Source organism: Vombatus ursinus, unplaced genomic scaffold (assembly GCF_900497805.2).
Source record: "Vombatus ursinus unplaced genomic scaffold, bare-nosed wombat genome assembly UNPS02014830.1, whole genome shotgun sequence".
NCBI lineage: Eukaryota > Metazoa > Chordata > Mammalia > Diprotodontia > Vombatidae > Vombatus > Vombatus ursinus.
Window position 1 is genome coordinate 39,285,469 of NW_020954608.1, and position 6,438 is coordinate 39,291,906.

Consider the following 6,438-nt stretch of genomic DNA (forward strand, 5'->3'; position numbering starts at 1 on the left):
AAAAACATGATAGTGCTTTGCCATTTCCTTCTCCAGCTCATTTTACAGATGAGGAAACTGAGGCAAACAGGGATTAAGTGACTTGTCCAGGGTCACATAGCTAGGCTCAGCACTCTATCCACTTAGCCACCTTGCTGACCTATAACCTAACAATAACAACAACTTAATTATTACAATAAGCACTTACTATATACCTGACACTGTGCTAAGTACTGGAGAGACAAAGAAAGGCAAAAACATAATCTCTGCCCTCAAGGAGCTCACATTCTAATGGGAAAGACAACATGCACACTATTATGAATATAAAAGAAATACACGCAGTGCAAATAAGAGATAATTTCAGAGAGAAAGCTCTAGAATTGGAGGAATGGAGGCAGGACAGGCTTCATGCAAAAGGTGAAATGTGAACTAAATTTTGAAGAGAGTCAAGGAAGCCAGGAGGCAGAGATGAAGAGGGAGAGTATTCTAGGCATGGGAGATAGCAGTGAAAAATCACAGAACTGACAGATGGAATGTTGTTTTTCATGAACAATAAGAAGGCCAGTGTCATCAAATCATAGAGTACATGGAAAGGGAGTAAAATATAAATACACTGTAAGGTAAGAAGGGATCAGGTTGTGAAAGCAAAATAGAGGATTTCATATTTGATCCTGAAGGTAATAGGGAGTCACTGGAGTTTATTAAGTAACATGGTCAGAGCTACACTTTAGGAAGATCACTGTGGTAGTTGAATAAAGGATACATAAGAAAGAAAAGATGATCTCATTAAGCATATGGGTATCTAATGTCTTCTGTGAGCAGCCCAGCTGATGGAAATACATCTTCATAGTCATTAATTAAAGAGTTTAATAATCATTAGTTGAGAGAGCTGATGAAGGAGACTTTTAGCTCTCCCCTGCAGAGGAGAGGCTTATTAACCACAACACCCACAATGGATCAGAGTATCATGTTACCATGAATATAGTACATTAGCTGAAGACTCTAATGCCCTTCCCTAAAAAAAAGAGGTTTACTAACAACCATAATATCCCTATGGGGATGGTGGACTAGCTAAACAGAGTAGGTTGATAGAGCTGTAGCTCTCCTCTAGAAGAAAGGTTAATTAATCACTGCATCACTAATGGATATTACACAACATATCTAGTAAACCTGAAGACAGCTGGATTGATGAAGGCCAGCTGGAACAAAGGCATGATGCCTAACTGGGAGCAGGCCCAGCAGAGGGCAGTGTGACAACACCATTAGAAAATATTGGCAATGTCAGAAGCATACTCCTTCATATATGCCCTAGTCATACATGTTCCCCCTGTATGTATGGTCATGTGGGAGGCAGTGGTGTTTTAGAAAGAGTGATAGACTTGGAGCCAGAGGACCTGGGTTTGAATCCCAGATTTGCTATTAACTTCCTTTTTACGCATCACTTAACCTCATCAGGCTTCAAGTTTACTCATTTATAAAATAAGAGGGTTGTACTTACTACATGACCTCTAAGGTCCTTTTGAGTTCTGACTCCATGATCCTATTGCCACTGAAAGTGGTATTTGGGGGACAGTGAGCTTTAATTTTGAAGATAAAATGCTCTATTATAATTGTTATTACTCTGCTATTTCATTAAATGCCTTTGTTTTGAACTAACAGTGTCTACTGGTTGACTGATAAAAGTAAACACATTGGTGGGGGCTCATGAGCTATGGTTTAAAGATAATTCTAATATACAAAGGACTTAAAATTCAGCTTGGCTTTCTGGGGAACCATGAGTGAGTGAACCCCAGGTGTTCCATGGTGGGAACCTGACCAGGATTTTTGTTGGCAGTCAATAGTGTATGGTAGAGAGGAGGCACTGAACTGTAATGTCTGGATGGGACCATCAGAGAACAATGTCTGAAAGGAAGAAGAGCAAGCAGATAAGGTATAATGACATTACCAGAATACATTCAGCTGAGCAAAAGCACAAGTATGAGTTGTGCTACCTCCCTAGCAGGTGCCCTGGCCACAAATATTCTCCAACTATTCATGTCCTTTCATTAGCATTCCCTGGCCCCAAGAATTCCCCAGTTGTTTATATTGAGGAAACCCCTATTCATGTTCATTCTTCCTAATGAGGGTGTATTTGTGAGAGAATGAGTTCCAGACTTTCAGAGGGGAAATATTCTTTTATTTTACTATGTGACTATTTCATTAAATGTCCTTGCTTTGAGGTAAAGGATATCTCCCCTAGCTTACTAGTTAAAGTAAACACATCAATGAGGGTTCATGATTTATGATTGCAAAAGGATTCTGACCTACAAAATGAACCCTGGAATAGCCTTTGGGAAGCCCAGTGGGGATGAGGTCCCCAAAAACTGCAATTTTACTGCTTTAGGTATATGTCACCCCCACAGGCATGATGTGAAAGACAATTATCAATGCTGTCCCCTAGGTCACCCTCTATCACAGCAGAATACAGGGCTAGATGGGTCAATGGCTTGACTCAATATGACATCCCTTATGTTTTCTGACTACTCCATTCACTCTTCCAAGGATTATCCACTTGTAGGATGATTTCTAAATGTGTTTCCCTCTACATGTTGTATTTTTCATGTGGCCTGATTAAGTTTCCCAGGAACCCTGCCTGGTAAACACAACTTGGAGCATTTCTGCCAATTCTATATTTAGTCATACTAATATTTCACACTTAGATTATTTATTTTACCCAGTTGTCTTACAAGGCTTACAGTATTAAAATGAAATGATACTATATTTTTAAACATATATCATAATTTAATTAACAGCCATTTTCTCAAAGCAAAAAGAATAGTTGTTTAGAGTCCAAGCCAAATTCCCTTCAGCTTTGCTCTGGCGTATGCACACTGGTAGCCACGAAGGCTAGAGAACAACATTTACATATCTTCAGAAGTGTTCAAGTTTGTTCAGGTGGCATGACTGAACTGAGACATTTGATAAATAAGCTTGTTTCTGCCTGTCGAATGGAAGGTTATTCTTTTGACCTGTCTAGGCTTTCCTGGTTTTGCAGGGAATAAAAACAGGGTTGACAGTAAGAAAGGAAGAGTTTGCTCTCTTCTTTTACAAGGCAGAGCACAGCAAGGGAAAATTTCAGGAAATGGAAAAACTGCTTCTGCAGTACAAGGTACACTCCCCAGTGTCAGAGGCCCTCCCAGAGCACTGCCATTCATTTCAATGTGGGCAGAGGGCTGTTTGCTTTTCTAATGTTATGCAACCTTGAGTCATTAACCAGGCAGGAGTTCTTGATAATAGTTTTGACTAACTTTTGCCTTCAACTGTATTCCTTTACTGTCTTGCTCCAAGCTGGGGCATAGAAATAGTTTGTGTTTTGTTAATCAGACCGCACAAGCTATTCAACTAACAGTATTGGAATTCAATAAAGTCCTCTGTGTTATCTCTGACAAAGACCCTTCCCAGGTTCTATACTTCTCCAGTCACAATTTCCTTATACTAGGTATAAAAGAAAAGCTTTGATTGGTTTTAAGAATAGAATCCTAGACCTGAGAGAACCCTTTCAATTTCTCTGATTTTGGGTGTCCCAACATCTCAGGCCTGGTGTGTGAACACTTCAATGTGGTCTGTGCTATGGAACTTCAGAGCAGTATCAATTGTTGATGTTGTTATTGTTGTTGTTGTGGTTGTGGTTGAGTTGTGTCCAACTCTTCATGATCTCTTTTGGAGTTTTCTTGGCAAAGAGACTGGAGTGGTTTGCTATTTCCTTCTCTAGCTCATTTTACAGATGAGGAAACTGAGGCAAACAGTAAATGACTGCCCAGGGTCACACAGCTAATAAGTGTCTGAGGCCAAATTTTAACCCAGGTCTTCCTGACTCTGGATTGGGCACTCTACCCACTATGCTACCTAGCTGCCACAGTATCAATAGCTTTTACTATATACTTACAGTTTATCAGAGATACTCCAATGTTCTCTCTCTGTGTAGGCCCAAATGAAAGGAAGAAAATAAAGCAGAGACAGGTACAGTGATGTTATTCTACAAAGATGGCCTCATTGTAATCTGGAAAATGCATTCCATTCAGCTAACTCCTTCCTCCCAACTCATTAGCTCAGCTTTGATGTAAGTGATATTTTGCATTAAATTGCTTAAGATTTATTCATTAGCCAAATGACCAGGCTTCTTTCAGCTTGTCCTAGAAAAGACCTGGCTCAATGCCCCTCCTTTGGTAATTTATGTTTGTTATCAGAGTAAAATAAAACACTCACAGAAGATCTGACCATTAACAAAAGGAGATGTATTTAATCATGGCAGTGGAATGATATTTAACTAGGATGCTACAGTGATTTACCTGAGGTCAGTTACTCTACCTCTGTGTTGCCTATAGGAGGCCTTGGTCTAGCAAGAGTGGGGGAGCTGGAGCTCAGCATGGCTTTTTTTGTGCTAAGGTGAAGGATCAAGAAGTACTGTCAAACAGCTGGAGACTTTAGTCCCCTGAGTCAATTAAATCTTAAGGATGCTTTCGGTATCCTTTAAGGAAAAAAAAATTAGTCTAGACCACATGGCTGAGGACTCTGGTAGGTATTCCTCCTACCATACAATTCCTTCAGACTGTTTTCTAAAGAATCTTTGACCTTTTTTCTTCCTGACATTTTAATCACATTTGAACAAAACAGTTGTCAAACAATTATGCAATATTTCCTTATATTTATACTTACAAAATTAAAAGCCATAGGCTGGAAAGCATTGTTCTTCTTTATACCCTGCTTTGGAATTGGTCATAATTTTATTGGAATACTGTATTCATTATTGTTTGCTATATTATTAAGAGAATGTTTAGATACTTGAAGAGTAGGGGGAAAAGTGACAAAAATCCCCCAAAAAGATAGAAAATAGATCCTATCTGGAAATATCAAAATGTAATAGGGGTTAATTAGGCATGACTTAAGTCACTACACTTATCCCTTACCAGTGACTCGTATGGACACAAAATAATTGATTGCTGACATGCTTGGGGGTCTTTTCCTTTGTGTAAAATGGATCTGAGATGTCAATTTTGGGATCTCTCCATTAGATTTCTAAATTAAAGTACAGCAAGGTTGGAAGTGGGAGCCAAGGGAGAGAAGAAACTAATTTCTTTGTCTCCCACCCCTGCAATAAAACACAGTGATCTTCAGAAGAAGAGTATTAATAGATGTCTGTGCTTTTGCTGTGCCATGGGGCAGAGGGGGGCAGGCAGTGAGTGAAACTGAAGAGAAAGAGAACTGGATGTTGCCAACCCTAATATTGCTTGGATGATGCAAGTCTGCTGTGAATGGGAAGTATCTATTCACCAGTTCCCAAAAGTGTCTTCACCTTCTCCAGGTTGGGGGTGGGAGGATAGTCTAATGGGTGATTTGAGTGCATGTGTTTGTACCTGAGCTCTTGTGAGTTATTTGCATCTTATGCATTTTGGTGGCAGGTGAAATAAAGGCTGTCCCATACTGGTTATGCATATTGTACCTAAGCAAATGTGAACCATTAGTAAGTTTTATTTGGAAGATTTTACCAAAATAAATCTCTGGGGTTAGGACATGAGCCAGAGAAGGAAACTAGCCTTTCAGGGAGTCAGGTCCCTAGGAATAGACTAGGTCCATGTGAGCCCAGGGACTCTGGGTCACAAATGAGATTGGCATAGAATAAAGTATATGACACTTTTACATGGAAGATCAAACAGGAGAGAGTTTAAATTAAAGTAAGAGATGTTTGTTACAAATATATGATGCAATACGTAACATTAGCTAACTTCTATATGGAATCTCATAGTTTTTATTTCATATGGTTCTCAAACCAGTTCTTTGAGTTACATAGAGTTCAATATATTATAAGCTCCACAAGGGCAAAGCCATTTCATATCTACACTTTTTCTGTCTTCTCCCAGTTCCTAGTATAACATTGACTATTCTTGCCCTCACTGCCCAAAGGCCACTCTCTCCCAGGATTCTCTAGGCTCTGCTATTTTCTCCAGCCCCCACTGATGTTCCTTCAAGCATGCCCAGCATCCCAGAGCCATTTAATGACTTAACAGCCAGACTAGCTTTTACAAAAGAATATTTACATCAAATATACTCTGCAACACATAGAGTACAATCCCTGCCTCCCCACACCCACCCCATACCACCTCAGTTTACAGGGAGGGGAAGAGAATTAGGTTTATAGTTTAGTTCAGTTCCTGCATAGCACAGTCTCATTTCTAAGTTCAAAGCCCTACTTGGGCTCAAGTCCCAGGCAGCCTGGCTTCTCAGGGCTTCCCTGCCAGGCTGGCTGGCGGCAATATCCTGCCTGTAGCCTGGCTCTGACATTGCCATGGCTCAATTCTGGATCCAGTGAAAATTGTATCTACACCTAGAATCTAAGAACAAATGAAACAGAACAGAGACCCCAGGCCCATTTCTTGGAGGCAGGGTAAAAGAAAGAGCAGGGGAAAGAAGCCCTTCCCCTTC